The sequence below is a fragment of the Falco naumanni genome, chromosome 5, assembly GCF_017639655.2.
Source record: "Falco naumanni isolate bFalNau1 chromosome 5, bFalNau1.pat, whole genome shotgun sequence".
NCBI classification, from domain to species: Eukaryota; Metazoa; Chordata; class Aves; order Falconiformes; family Falconidae; genus Falco; species Falco naumanni.
In genome coordinates, this window is record NC_054058.1 from 46,750,682 (window position 1) to 46,766,825 (window position 16,144).

Here is a 16,144-nt window from a genome sequence, read left to right on the forward strand (position 1 = left end):
CTATCTCTTAGTATACAAGGATATTGGCTCAGTTAATCATAACACAAAAGCATACACAATCTATATCATGCTGCCTTGAACATCTGCTGCTGCTGCTGTAATCCTTGATAATTCATAGCAAAAATATTTGGAAAGTGATATGCTTGCACCCAAAGGCACCTCACTTTGTGTGGCTCTTATCATTATCTCCAAGCACTATAATAGTTTGAAATCTTTTGCAGCTTGGTTTTGCTGATTTTTTTTTACATTCCTGCAGACTTTAACAACTAGGTACCATAGCTCACCTCCCAGAGGAACGAGTGGAGCTCAGTAAAATGCGTAATGCATACAGATGGGTGAGGATAAAGTATCAGCTACTATGGCATTCAGAAGCCTCTTGCAATAAAAATTTTAGAAGTTAGTGAAACACTACAACTTATACATCTTACAAGGATAAAGCAAACATCAAAGACCATACCCTACAGGCTTTGCATGACGAAGTCTGTGCATACTGTCTCTCCCTCTGGAAGGCAGTCTTTAGTGACAGATGGCACAACCACCACCTACAGATGGCTCAAATGGGGGCTCCATAGCTTTGATAAATACTGCAATCAACTCCTAGGATAGGTACGGTTCAGGCAGCAGAGCAAGCACAGGGAATAAATCCCTCAAAAACTTCTTAACTGTGGAATAATCGTACTCATAGTATTATCCTAAACAGACAGATGAAAGTCCTGGGCTCTTACTGAGCTGACAGAAATTCAGGACTACTTAAGAGGAGGTCAGTAGTTTAGGATAAAAGTGTTTGAAACTAGCATCACTCAATTTCTTATCTACTTCATCCAGAAAACCATTTCCACTTTCATCATGGACCAAGTGCTCCTAGTGAAAGTATTCTTGCTTTCCGGTGGGTTTTATTATACTCTGGAAGAGCAATCAACCCTATTGCTGACAGAGCCTTGGTTTGGTTGGTAGAAAACATCCTTGCCTCAGACAGATGATTCACTACAGCGAGCAGAAGTATTTGAATTGCTGCTCTAAGAAAATCAAAACTTGTGGACTGATACTGGGATTATTTGTAGCAGACTAGCATAATCTTTTCTAATCTTCTACAGAAAGCTGGGAATAAGAGCAACCAGAGTGATTTCATGAAGGAGCATTTGCTTTAGTTGAGCACACATCTCTGAGACCCTCTCTTTCACTCGCTCCTGCTGAAAAAACAGATACGACTTTGCAATGTCTTTTGTGGCAACACAGGGCTAGTGATGGGCCATGTTTATCACCTGCCTTGAGCCACTCATGCTTCGTGCCATTTGGGCAAGAGTTTTCTGCCAAGTGGCATCTACCAGAATGTTCTCATTGACCAAGCACTGCAATGCTATGGGCCTGTATGCAATACAAAACACAGCAGTTCCAGGAATTTGTGGATGTTCAGCTAAATAATAGGAATATTGCACTTTCAAGTTGGTGTCAGGACACAGAAGGGACACACACTGAAAAAACTTTGATCTAATATGCACACTCCCTGTTACGTTGAAGTATCTTACACACCCAAGAAAAACATACATAGGTATAAAAATATCTCCCAGACGCATTAGGGAGGGTGGACTAAAGCCCTATTCAGAGTCCTTGGATTACATGACAAACTCCCAAGCCTACACCTGGAGTATAATAGAAAGTAACATATTTGCAGAATCCTCACAAATATAGCTCAGCAAGTCTTGTATCCTGAAAAGTAAAACCACCCCACCCCACCATTAAGAGGCAATATGATGTTTCAAAGCAGCCCTACCAAACTCTACACTAGAATATGCCTACCGCATTCTGGTCCGTGGAAGAGAACAGCAGAATACAAATAAAAACTGTAATCATTTAAGCCTTGATTAGTCCAATTACTACAGTATCTAGAATCTCTCCTGCAGACCTGACACTTCTATTCTCTTCTGCCATCACTATCTTTTCTGGAACACAAACAGGGAACATTAAAATTGCCATTTTCAACTACTCCTGTCCACAATTTAACAAGCTTACCGTCCCCAACTTCCAAGTTTCACAGCCTGAAAAAGTACTGCAGAGTTAGGAGGGAGTCCACTTCGTCAGAGCTTCAAGAAACAGAAAAAACTGTATCAAAGTTTTTTATTTATGATGAACTACCTCAACATTTATCCCTTTTCAGATTACAGAAAACCATGGCTGACATTCTTCTTAGGAAGTGCCGTGTAGAAAAGGGAGGCAGAGATTGCTATAGTGTCAATGTAATTTCTGAATGCATCACACAATCTTTTGTAATATGTCAGAAGTATAAACAAACACACTCCATGTGTCATAGCCTACAAAAGGTATCAGGTTTTATAGCATAGTAATGCATGACAGCTCTCTTAATACTTAGGGTAATTCAGTAATTACATAAATACCTTCAAATTTGATTACACAGACTCACTCACACCATCAAAGTTTGAGCCAAACTCAGACGACGGCTTTATATGTGACCGCAGCAACATGAAAACCTTCAGACTTAACTCAGTTATGTCAATTTTCATATTGTTGGACCAGACCCTGTGCTCACCGCAGCAACGTGTGACAGAGGAACTTGAGCAAGTTACACTGCAATCCCCTAATCCTCAGTGGGAAGCTGTAGGACGTGGGGATGCCTCAAGGCTGAGCTAAGCTTCAACCACCCACTCTCTCCCACGCGCTGGGAGATCTAGACCATCATCTCATCCTCTTCAGCGGGGCCCTATGCTGAGGTGGGAGAGCAGGAACAGGAAGAATGATGGGAAGCTGGATGGCAAGATCCACCTTGGAGACCACAAGTCAAAGGGATTCTCCACACACGCTCCAGTGGGGCAGCTCCACCTCTCCTTCGCCCATGAAGCACAAAGGCACCAGGACAAAAGGTTAAGAGTTCGGTTTTGGAAATGGTAGATGTGAATAATGAAGCATAAAATGCATAATATAAAAATATAAACTTCAGACTTAAGAACCAGGGGAGAGGTGAGAGGAAGAAAAACGTAAGATAAACTAAAAGTGCTAAATTCAACTGAATTTATGTGTTCAAATCGACTGTTTTCTTGCTATCACCACCTCTTCAAGAGCACCTGACTTGTGATGTTTTCCTACATTCCTAATGAAGTAATACATCAATACATCAGGAATGTTACTAGTCTTTTAACTAGCGTCCTCACTCTCTCAGTTATGTCATCACTGCATTAGGATCAACATAACAGGGTTTTAAACAGAACAGGTTGTGGTGGCTGAAATAAGATATTCTAAAAATAAGATTTATAAAAATGCGACGCATCAGCCCCTAGCAATAGCAACTGTAGCTTCTGTATAATGTATGAACACAGGATTATTTCCATGAATCGTTTTACATTAAAGTATAAAATCATCATCACATACAGAGAACTAAATGTGAACATTGGTTAGAAAAGAAGAAATTTTATTTTACGTAAGTATTTGTACCTCCAGTGATATAATGAGATGATGAATAACAATCAAATAAGAATCCTATTACTTAAGTTACATAACTTAAAATAGGGTGTATGTCAACGTAAGAACAACATGGAAAGATGACTGCTGTTTTGTGTTTATTCACTGCTTCTAATTTAGACTGTTTCTTTTACAGTAATTCTGTTCTAAACTGGTTTTGTGAAACAAATTTTCTCATACAAAGTCTAAGTTCTTAGACCATAAGGCAAGAAAGGCATTTTTTAAAACAAATCCTGTGCTATACCCTGCAGACAAAAAGGGATTCCTCTCTCCCAAAGGTCCCAGCACAGATTACCCACCTGACACCACAGAGAAGCAAGCTGGGGAATCACTTCCCAGTCTGACCAAGTCACTGTCCTCAGCAGCTGTGGTCTCATTGCTACAGGGCATCGCCAAGTCCTCAGGTACCACACACGTACAATGCTGCCCCGTACCAAGAGTCAGCAGAAGCAAGCAGTAGCTTTTCTTTACTTATTAAAATAATTAGGAAACTTGGTTCAAAAATAAAGAAGCTTCCCAACTTTCTGTTGACTGGAGTGGTCTTCAGTATATATAACAAAGAAAATATAGTATCAATGCAGTCAACTATTTAAACAGGAAAAAAATGCTTTTTGGGGGGGACATGACTTGCTCTTTAGCTTATGTTTTACATTGCATTTATTTCTTAATTAATATTACCAGCACTCTTATTACAGAAATACAGTCCTATAGCACTATCCTTAAATATCAAGATCAAAGGATTTCAAGAAAACGCTCAACCTAGGAAGGGCACTTGCTTGTATATATAGAACATGGCATATTTAATGAAATACAGTTCAAAGGGAAACCTAACACTCTACAGCCACGCTTTCCAGCTTAGGACTGCCTAACATTAGTTTCCCATTTCCACAACTGGGCATTTACAGAGAGTATCAATTACACTAACGCTTCCTCTAAAGGCACCTTTCCCTTTGAAAAAACACATACAGAATTACGAAGTTTAGAGCCTAATTTTTTAGGTCACAAAGATGTAAAATATTGGTCTCAAGCTTTCCTCTTAAACATTTCATTTTCTCTGAAGTTTCAGTCAATTAATTGGTCAATGCAAATGAAGTGAAAGTAAATAAAGAAAATAAAAATCACATTAAAAGATGGCATCTTTAGCAAGAGTCCATGGGACTTCTATCCGTGTCGGGGCTCTCAGGACAATGATAGCAATAGGGGAATGTTTACTACCTTCAGAGAAGTGTGACAGGAGCTGCCCAAATACCTCTTCACTGCAGTTTAACTGAACATATTCTATTGCTTGTCCTTCTTCCTAGTATCCAGGAAGACTACACCAGACAAAAGTACGTGAGACATGATCTTCAGTCTGTGCAGTCAATGAAAACAATGGGGCTCTGACAATTTACATCAGAAGAGAACATTGTTCAAAATCTCTGAGTGAGACCTTCTGAGGTCTGCCCTATGCTTCCTTGTGTGTATCACCACTGCAGAGCTACCACTTAGTCCCAAACAGGTCCGTAAAGAGCAAAAATGGTGACAGCAAGCCTTAAAAAGGGAGCAGGAATGGGTGCAGCCAAGTGCTAAAGGGCATATTTCATCCAGGACAACCCCCAAAATTATCCTGCACTGGTGGTTGGATGCTTATGAAATGAACATGATGTAGGTAGCACTAAATAAATACTTGGTATTACTGTGCTGTGATCGTGACTAACAGATACACAAAGTATTTAAAGGACAAGTATGGAGCTGTTTGGCGGTGTGCTGACATTGCTGGGTGCAGGCAGCAGTTTGGAAACACTCAAGTCATGGCACCACACGATGAACCCAAAATCAGTATCTTGTGCTAAGGCACAGGGCCTGTGAACCTCTCACACGAGTCATAAAGATACTCTTTCAAACAACAAAAATTAGAGTCAAAAGAATCCAAGCAGGAAATAATAGTCATAGTATTTAGCGCTCATCCCATACTTTCATGCTTCAAGAAGTGCAACTGTGCCGTATTCAGACAATATTAAAGATTTATTGCCATTTTGCATGAGTATGTAAAAATCACATGCACAGTCGATTAATTAAACTAATAAGAAGTGGGAAAAACTCTAGGAAAAGGTTAGTGCAACAGATTTTTAAACCTGTGAGCACTGGTTAAACTTAATACTTTTACTGTGAGTTTTTAAATGAAGATAAGGATTGGAAATCTTTTTATGATGTGCCTCCTGTAGAGCCAGTCTTCACTTCTGAGATACCTGAACTGGGCATAACATGGATTAGGATTGAGAAGTACTCACAAAGGTCTGTGAAAATTCTTGAATTCTTGTTTCTTGCTAGTGCTAAGAGCTGGAATGCCACCACATTCAGATTTTAAAGAAAAATAATAACTTGCATTCAGTTTTGTAATGGCTTCAGTAAAATATACAAATGAGTCACACAATACATCCCTTAGGTTTTGTTAAAGTATTTTTCTGTGTGACAATTCACTCCAATAGCCACTTACCTCTGTGGTGGTTTATAAATATTAGTACAGAATGTTGAAGTTCTACGTATTTTGATCATATAATAATAATGCAGGTGTTTCACAAACCAATTTGGTACTTATTAATAATGAGCTTTCCAGATGACTGCACTATTAACAAAGCAACACTTTTCCTAGATTTTAGAATTACTTCTGAAAACATACCTGGAAAATAAAAGCATTAACAAAGCATGACAATGGTATAACAGCTCTTTGATTACAGGATCCTTCAGGAGATAACCAAAAATTGTCTAATTATCTTAAATTTTAAGTGTTTTAACTATTTGCAAACGGACATTTACCCAGCATGCTTGTTTATGCAATAAGTGACATTATCTAAGACTTTATAAAACAGTACAAAGTTGCTAATTATTTCTACAAGCAGTTTTTATGAATCTATTTAAAATTATGAGAACCTTAACATCAATTTCAATAGGGTAAGATGAAGCCTAAAACAGTGAGATGATCACACATTACAGCAGTGAAATTTTTATAATTAAAGTTATTCCTATTATACATGTATACACACACATTTTAGTATCATGTAAATCTTAGTGAACGTTGGAATTGACTGTTCGTTTCCCTGTATTAGGAATAATTACATCCAACTATTTTTGTGGCTTACCAATTTACCAGTGGCTTTTACCATCACTCACAACACTTAGAAACAAAAGATATTATGTGAAATAGTGTTTTTCACCAAACAGATACATGAAAGAAATTATCTTCAGTATACCCTTGGTAAAAGAGACATATATTCTTACTGACATCTTTGCAAAAGCTTTACTTCAAAGTACACAGAACCAGCCAAGGTGGCATACATGTAAATGCCCAGAAGCATGAAAGGTCTGACTCCGCTCTGCAGTCTGGTTGAACAGCCATCTCAATGAAGAGTTTAAATGATCATCAACAGTCAGACAAGCAAAACAAGTGTTTATCACCTTCATGTTTCACCATGTTTAAATGTCCTGAAAAACAAAATGTTTATTCTCCATTCTGGAGAAGTACCTTTCAGAAAAAGTGTTTCAGAAATTAAACAATGGGCTAAAAACTGCTGTCAAACAGGCAAAATTCCCTGCTGACTTCATCTGCTATTACTGCATCTGTTATCACATTTACCCTTTTTACAGCACCAGAACTGAAAATACTCTAAATAGCAGAAAAACCTCTTTGGATGTTTGCTGATTGCAGGAACCAGGGACAGAATGAAGAACAGCAAACCCATTACATGTTACAAACCTCATACAAATCACCTTGGATTTCCTGCATCAAAAAGCTGGAAAAACATAAGCAAAGAGAGATATCTTTACTTAACACATCCCAGTTTCATGTTTCTAGAAAGAGCAAACTGCAAAGGCAAATGCCTGGGAGAAAGAACTTCTAACTCAAGCTTCCTAAGGCTTCCCCCCCCCTCCCCCCCAGACACTTATTTCAGGCACCTCTGACAAACATATAGCATGTGCGCTACATTTAGAAAAAACAGGATGGTAACAGTTACTTAGTTCTGGACGAGCTGGAATTTCCAATTGGTTTTCTCAAAGGAAAACTGTCCTTCTTTGTAATTGTTCAGCAAAGGATCATGCAAGTCCTGGAAACAAGTCAAGATATGAACGTCCACAAGGGGGAAAAAAAGTACAAATCTTAACCATCTGGAGTAAATGTGTCCAAGCATTGAAGACCACTTGAGAATGTTGAGCAAGTGCCTTCAAGTGATGGAACAGCCAGAGACTTTAGAAGATCCCTAGATACACTGTCCTTGCTCATTACCTCGTTGTCTCAATCCAACTGAGTTTCAGCCATTTGACTTAAACCCAGTCTCAGTTCTCAGTGCACAGATATATTAGGATTTGAGTCCTAATGAAAAAAGAGACAAATGCTGGGTATCATCGTTATACCGATAACACAGCATCCTGTATGTTCTTGTGATTTCTCTAGAGGTATCACAAAGACACTACACAACCCCACAGGAATGGGCCATTAAAGGACTGTGCAAATATCATGTCTTTAAGAAAGACACTGCAAAATTCTCTAAGATGCTGCTCAGTCAACTGAGTTAGAAATATCCCACTAGTAGGAGGCTAATGGCAGTAAGGAGGGGACGGAAGAAGACCAGAGATGGTCCCAGATTTTTTCCTTTGTACTTGAACATTTTGATGACAACAACTTGTTTCACTCTGTGATCCAAGAAGAGAGACCTTCAGGAGGTCTGCCAGTGCTTCTCAACCAAAAATTAATATTCTTTTACCAAGGAGGAAAGGCTATCTCTCTGATGATTCTCCTTTGGTTAAGGTTTCTTCAACAGTAGTATCATCACTCCCTTACACTAGATAAAACAATTGCTACCTGCAGCTAACATGGAGTTGGGCACATTTGCAATGTTGCAAGATACTTCAGAGAAATTCACTGGGGGATGACAATGTCAACAATATCTTTTCCTTTCCTTAACACCATGCTCAAGCTTGTGAGAGGGAACCCAGCCCAAATTTGAGGGTTATTTAAAAGAAGAATCTTTGGTGAGATGAAAAAATGTTTCCTAGCTGACTGAAGGACATTTAGAAAAATTCTATTGCTCCAGAGTATGCAAACAGGTAGGAAAAAAAAACATCATCAGGTATCTCCTCTTCTCCCAGATCACTGAGCAGCACATAACTCCATGTCAAAAGCAATATGACCACCAAAGCTCTCCCCAAAACACCCCACTGTCTTTATATGTAATCCATAAACCACAATGATCTCTGAGATCAATTCGAACAAGAGAGCAGACTGGTAACACACAGAGCTAAACTGTTGAGGATAAAGCATGTGAAGACCTGCATCTTTGAATCTCAGTGCTCAGAATTCTCAGTTTAACACACTCAAACACTCTACTGAAATTACCACATTTGGAAGCTTTTCTCCGCAAAGGCAAAAAATACAGAAAGAATACGGAAAGAGACAGCAATCAAACTGTGACAATGAAATGCTTTCCCTAGCTTGATTACCTTGTCAAAGTCAGGTTTATCTGAAGCATAACCCTTTGATACTTGGAGCCAAGACTACTGTCTTGTAGACAAGCTGGCACAGTTGGCACATGAACTAAAAGATCAAGTACAAGCAGCCCTCTGTTATTGCCTACACAAAGGGAACAATTACATTGGGTTGCGAAGAGTGCCAGGCTGATACAATTTTCTGAAGGTGTTATTCTCTAGAATCTGACTGTGATTTCTTAAAAATAAGCTTATAGCTCATGTAACTGTGAAGACAACATTGAAAATGTGAACTAGTATAAACCAACATGTTCCCAAATGTGAAAACAATCCCAAATCATATCTGTCAGAATGAAAACTCACCAGTTCATCACAGCGATTGTTGATTTTGAAGACTAATACAATTTTTCAACATTTAGTAAGCAATGCATTCTGATCATAGGATCATCAGGAAAAAGTCCAGTCTTATAAATGTAATATAGTCACGCTTGGTATTTGGCAAATGCGTAAGATTGGACCCAGGATTATACCACTCTCTCTCATCTCTGCTTTAACTTCCAGTCTGCATGCAGAGCAGCTCTCTCAGGACCAACAGCCAAGAGAGCTTAAGTCCAAGGCTTGGCAGTTTCTCAGTCTGCTGAAAGCACGGCGGAAGCTTACTATTTGGGAAGAATATTATTCATTATGCCTATCACTAAGATTTAATAAATAAATACAAAGATCCTTACCAAAATGCCAGCTGTTCAATGTTAAAACAAAGCAAAATCTGCACCCTCGCAATTGGTGGAAGTAAATTAAAATGAGCATTTCCAACATGGAATTCTGATTCCTCTGACATTGAAATGTCTTGCTCTTGGAATGTAAGCCGAATCATGACTGCCCTGGGTCACAGCTCCCTCCTCAAATTCCTCAGTAGCAAAACTCTTACCTAGAGCCGATCTCCTTTAGTTTCTTAGTTCAGGTGCAGCCTTCTTTGATGGCAGCTTGACAGCTCCGTTCCTAATTTTCACATTCTCTGCCTTCCCTCCTTAACTCTTGTACCCACTTCCAGTTAGAGGTGTCATCCCCCTGCCCCCCTCGCCCCCCCCCAAAACCCCCAAAACCGCTAAGAGAAAAAGCATCAGGCCCTCAGCTTTCTGAATTAATTTTGGGGTACTGCATTGAAATGCCTTCTAAGTAGATTGAATATGTATAGTATATTTTAATTTGCCTTCTACTGGATAAATTTATCTCTTCCTGACTATCACATCTCCTTTCTCTGGGGAAAAAGAAATAAAAAGGAGCTCACCAATATTGCAGAAAGCAGAGCTTACTTTGAATACATCCGTGAGTTCCAGTTTTCATCTACCTACCATGTGTCAACCACTTGCACAAATTCTTGCAATGTAACTTCTCAGGTGTGTAAGGTTAAGAGGGTCTGCGAGTGACTGCACATTGTATGAGCAACATACACGTATCAAGAAGAATGGGGCTCTTAGTGAAAACTGTCACCAGACCAAAATTCATCAGCTAAAACCACTGACTCCCCATTATTTTTGGAGTATCATGGCAATTTTTAGGATGCCATCAGAAAGGAGTTTTAACTCATTATGGTAATTACCCACCGCAGGATCAAGGTTTTGTACTTGGCAAACAAGTACCAACTTTACATGAACGCTTACTTGTATTCATATTTATTCAGGAAGAAATGTCCCTATTGCCACACACAAACTTCCCCTGAGTTGTTTGGGGTTTTTTTAGCCGATTATTATATTTTATATTTTGGCATATGCAGAAGATGGCACAAATTCGTTCCTAACGCACATTCAAATAAGAAGTTACTATCCATCATGTCAGGGTTTACTTCCAACGCCAGTTTGTGGCATAAGTTAAAATGCTGTTTAAGGAACCATTACGATATCAGCAATCCTGCCACAGATGGACGCTGTAGTTTTCCTCATTAATGCCGTTGCTGTTGAGAATGGCATGGAGCACACCTTGATTTTGTGCATGTGGGCATACACTGCCATTGCTCACGGAGCAGAAGGAATTTTGCAAGGCACATGGCAACATGCATCAGCCCACATGCTAAAAATCCTCAGGAAAACCATTACTGCACGTGTGCAGCAAATTGAGTTCCAAACGAAATGCTCAGGTAGAATTTTTTTCTCTCCCAATACCAACACTGCCTTCTCGCTACAAGGTAAAATAACTGTTCGTTAAGACGCATTTTTTGGACATGAGCCTTTTCAGAGATACTGAAGCAAACACCATCATTCTGACCTTTACACACTTCTGCTTTTCCTCCTTTATTGGGGTTTGGGGTTTTGTTGTGGGTTTTGGGGTTTTTTTTTGAAACAACCGTAGCACTTCGCTCAACTAGCGTTCCTTCAATAACCGAAAGGACAAGGAGCGATACCTTGAAGCCGAGACCCCGCTCGACAAGTTTTAGACCAGGGCACGTCGCGGCCAAGTTACAAGACCTAAGGAAACCGAGGTTTGCAACGCCAACAGTGACACAGCCCCCCGAAAGCAGCAGCTGCGGGCTCCGCGCTGCCGCTCCCCCGGGGGCAGCCCCCGCCGTGGATGCCCGCTTCTCCCCCACCGCCGGGGTTCATCTCCGCTCGGCAGCGCGCTGCGGGAGCACACGGGGCAGGCACGGCTGCCCGACGCGCCTTCCGCCCCCCGCCCCGCCGGCCCGGTGGCAACTCACCAGCCCACAGCACCGGCTCCGTCAGGCGTCTGGGACTCCGGCCGCCGCGCTGCCCGCCGCCGCTCCGCCGCCGCCCCCCCGCCCGCCCCGGGAGCGCGGCGCCCCGCAGCGCCGCCGGGCGGGAGCCGCCGCCGCCGCCCGCCCCAGCGCCGGCGGAGGGGGCTCCGGCGAGGCAAGGGCTGACATAATCCTGCGAAAGCGGCAACCGCAGGCGCCGCCGGCTCCCGCCCGCCACCCGGGGTCCGCTGCCGGCCCGTCTCCTCCCGGGAGGGGGACCCGCGCCGTGCTCCCGGCCCCGGACCCCGCTCCGGGCCGCACGGCGGGGCGGGGGCGGCGCCCGGTGGCCCCGTGCCCGGCCCCCCTTCCTCGCCCGGCCCTCCCCTGCCTCCCGGTCTCACCTAGGAGCGGCGGCGGGCTGAGCTGCCGAGCCCGGCGGGGGCGGGGAGGGAGGGGGCCCCGACGTCTGCTCCGCAGCCGCTACCCCTCCGCGCTGAGCATCTTTCCCCGCGCCCCGCGGTGAGTCAGGCAGGGAGAGCGCCGCGGAGCCGCGCACACCGGAGCCCCCGCCGCCCTCCCCGTCCAGCCGCCGCCGCGCGCGCCCCCCGCCGGCACCCCCCTCCCCCCTCCCCGCCTTCCGCGGGGGCGCGCGCCTGCGCTCCGGGCCGCGCAGCCCGCGGGGGGGAGGGGGGGGGCGGGGCGCGGGGAAGCGCGGAGCGGGGCGGGGGCGCGCGCGCGCTCACCGCGGCTCGGTGCGGTCCCGGCGCCGCGCGGGCTGCGGCGGGCGGGGAACTGCCGCGGCGCCTCCCCTCTGCCCCCGCCGTTACTATGGATATGGGCCCTGCCTCTCCTCCGCGCCCACCCGCGCAGGCGGGCCGGCAGCGCGGCGGGGCGCTCCGCAGGGCGCCGCTGCCCCGGGCCTGGCGGGGGCCGCGGTGCGGGGCCGGGGTGTCTTGGGGGCCGCGGGAGCCACCGGCGAAACTCCGTCCCTGCCGCCGGCTGGCGAACGCCTTCCCTTGGTCCCTCGACACAACCACTTTTTTCCTTTTTTAACACTAGCGTCTAAATAAATCTTTGCCGAGCTCAGATCCGTGCGTTAATACGAACAAACAAGCATCCCACAGGATTGTTTACTTCGTAACTGCATCCCATTAAGCAGCACCCGCGCGCTGTCTAATCAGGGAAATAAAATACAAAAGATAACGCCCCTGCAATTTAACTTTAAAAAATGTCAGAGGACAGAGTTGCACTTTCGGTCCCCCATGGTGGCTCTTATCTCTTACTCCGCTCCCCCGAGGAAGTTACACACTTGATGGCTGAGCACGTTATCTGACAGGCTCAGCCAGCGGAGCCTGGAAGGAACGTTTTACCGTGTCAAAAAAATCCCACTCTCTTACGGCAGGTAAAGTGATGGGGAGCAGCCAGTTCCTAAAGCAGCCGGCGTGTCTCTGGCCTGCTCCCACAGACCTGTCCAAGAAGCCAGCTGGTGGGGTGCTCCGGGCCCTGGTCCTGCCTTTGGAGCTACCAGGTCTCAAGGAGCTTTTCTGTCTTCCCTGGAATAAAAAGGCTAAATAAAAAAGTGAAAGAAAAAATTGTCACTCTCTGGACACGGTTTTACACAGCCAGTTCACAGTGCTGAAATTCACAGTGATTTCCAGCCTCTGCGAGAGGAAGAACACGGCTGAATGATGCAGAAGCTGCAGCTGAACACCAGCAAGGCAAACCTCCCAAGCACACATAGGAGCCCACAGTCTAAACTTCTCGGAGACCTCACATTAATTAAATGTAGAAACCTAATTCACCAGCCCTTTTGTTTGACATGTCCAACTGCATGTGCTTATACAGAACTTCAAGCATAGATGGCTTCAGGCACCAAAATAAATCCTATTTGAGGCTCTGAGTGTATGTCCCTGAGAGCGTTAATTAGGTCTTAAACTAGTGTGGGGCTGCATTTTTTCAAAAGCAAATCTTTCAAGAAGTAAATGACCACATTCATAAATGGTTCTCTTGGTTATAAACAGCGTTGGTAACACCCTTTCTCTACAAAAAGCACAGCTGGGACATGCACATGGCCACCGAGCTCAGCGATGTGTGTAACGGGTCAGCTGGATTGACTCAAGACAGCCATAACATAGTGAATGCGCCAGTACCCGTGTGAGTAAAGGCAGTAGAGTAAGTTTTTCTATGAATCACTAAGAGCAACTGTTGAGTATTTAAGAGCTGAATGCTTAAAGTAGTAATGCAAGCTCCAAGAGATACAGTTTTCTGTAACATAACTCATTTTAATTAATTAGCCCTGCCAAATTAATGTCAGGGAACTCTAAGCGTTAATTCCAAAAGCACATCTTAGGATGAGGTTTGGAAAGTCATTTTAACGAAATACTCTCTGCTGCTTTGCATGGCCCATTTTTTTTCAATAAAATCTTATAGATGCAGTCTGGTATTTACATAGATGTGATGTAGCCCATATGGAAAAGGACTGAACAGAATACAAAAGTTTAGTTTCATCCTGATGAGGAGAAAACAAACATTTTGCAATGTTTCCTAAATAGAATTCCAAAGATTTAGACTGTAAATATGAAAATTGCCATTTCAAAACATTTCTTTTTCAAATTTTCAAAACATGTTAATGCAGTATAAAATATTACACCTAAACGGTCAGTGTCGTTTGTGTTCTGACATCAACAGATCTTTTCAAAGCCGACATTTTGGCAGTATTTCCTTGAAATGTCAAATGTTTATGCATTTGACCAAACTTTTCCAATACCTTGGATCTCCACATCTCTATCCCTCCAGCTAACAAGACTTTCTGCAGTTCCAACTCACTTTGTTGTGGATTTGTGATCTGCTTTGTAAATTGGAAGATCTTTAGTATAGGTGGGATGTGATCCATTAACAGCTTTCTGAGTTAGGACCGATACTTTAATGGAATTGCTAAGCCAGAGGAGGAACAAGTTAGGGATGTCAGCATGAGCCCGATGTGATGCGGGCAGAGCGTGGTAGAAGTGCCAGCCGTTTTCTATACCTGCCGTAAACCTCATTACTTCCATTGATTGTAACATATTGCAGACTATAGCAGCTCTGCATGAAGGAAGCAAGTGTGTAACAACTAAGAAGTCCCAGGAAAGGATGAAGGTTTCTAGCAAGGTGGTGACAGAAAGGGCATTTTCAGACATTCAGAAGCTCGATGAGGAGGCAAACGTGAACCCAGATTGCTGTACTGTTTTGCAGAGAAGATCTGCATGATTTCAGCACGAGGTACATCGCCCGCTCAGTCACTCCACCTGCATCTTGCCTGGATGCCTTTCCAGACCCTAAGGTCTGACCACCTGTAGCTGTGTGGGTGTCAAGGCTGTGTCAGCAGCGAGACATACCTGCACCTGCATGCGGTCATCATGCATGCGGTCATCAGCCAAGACAGCTGTACCTGATGCTCTCACCCTGCTCTTGTTAGGGAATCCAAGAGAACAATGGCTACCCTGCGTCCTGACAGGACCAGGTAAGTAAAGATAAAAATAAATGAAGCGCTGGACCATTCACCTCTGTCATAGCAGGAATGTATGTTAGGATACTCCACAATCTGTTCTGTCAGGGAGATCTGTTACTATAAAGAGAAAAATTTTGCCTCCCTCACGGCCATGAGCAGGCCGTTTTTTTCAGTTAATGTTCTTGTGGATGTTACAGATTGGGCAGAAATGGGGTGTGCGACGTGGGGACTGTTGACGTGCTGCAGTCCTGGTTTGAGGGCTGCGTGGGCCACTGGGCGTTTCAACAAATGTGGTGGTCTTGTCCTGCAGGCAGATTAACAATTTATTTTAGCAATGCAGATCCAGTTAGAAGGTACAGGGATGCATTTAATGAGTTTTAGCAAATATTTTTGAAAGCCTCAAAATCTTAGATGTGTATGTTGAGGCCAGACTGTCAGTGGATGGATCTGATCAGATCAGAAATATATTTTTTTTTCTTAAAAATTCCCTGTGTTTTTCATTGAACTGATCAGCAAAGTATGCTGATGTGCTGATCACAGTGATCAAAGCTTGGTCCAACACTTCATTTATCCGTACATCTGTGTAGATGACTATGAGGAGCTACTCTGGTGGCCACAATTCTTGTAAGGAATTAAGCAGCTTGCTTTCTCTTTTACAGCAATTGGGAAATCCTGTCAAATTGCTTGTTCTTGTGTACGGCTTTGGAATTTTTTGGGTGCCACTATACTTTCCTGCAAGCTTCATCCATTGCAGTTGATTTGTGGTCCTGGTTCTCTTAGCTGATGTGATGCTAGAGGGAAACTCCTAAATCCTAAAAGTGGGAGAACAGTAGGTACCATGTGATTCTCCTAACCTGGCAGTGGCTTAGGCTGGGCTGCAGTGGTTCAGCTAGGGTGTATTACGTGATTTCAGGTGAGCAGGGCTAGTTGTTAACTACCCTTATGGGAAAAGACTACCATTGTCATATTTGCCTAAATCAAAAAAATATCTGACCGGTGGGGTAGCACAATGAGGAAGTCTCCATTCCTAGAGGATG

General features: G+C 43.5%; 1 protein-coding gene across 9 annotated transcripts in view; it reads right to left on the reverse strand.

The window, feature by feature from the left end:
* ANKS1B (ankyrin repeat and sterile alpha motif domain containing 1B) overlaps positions 1 to 16,144 on the reverse strand; it is a 441,782-nt gene that overhangs the window by 77,545 nt on the left and 348,093 nt on the right. The window contains exon 1 of one of the 9 annotated variants that reach the window (XM_040595967.1): positions 12,022 to 12,227. The exons of 7 other annotated variants lie outside the window; for them this stretch is intronic. The gene's annotated coding sequence lies outside the window, so the exon portion shown is untranslated. Of the gene's footprint in view, positions 1 to 11,623; positions 11,723 to 12,021; positions 12,228 to 16,144 lie in introns of those variants that run through there. One more of the 9 variants, XM_040595968.1, reaches the window with a different exon arrangement.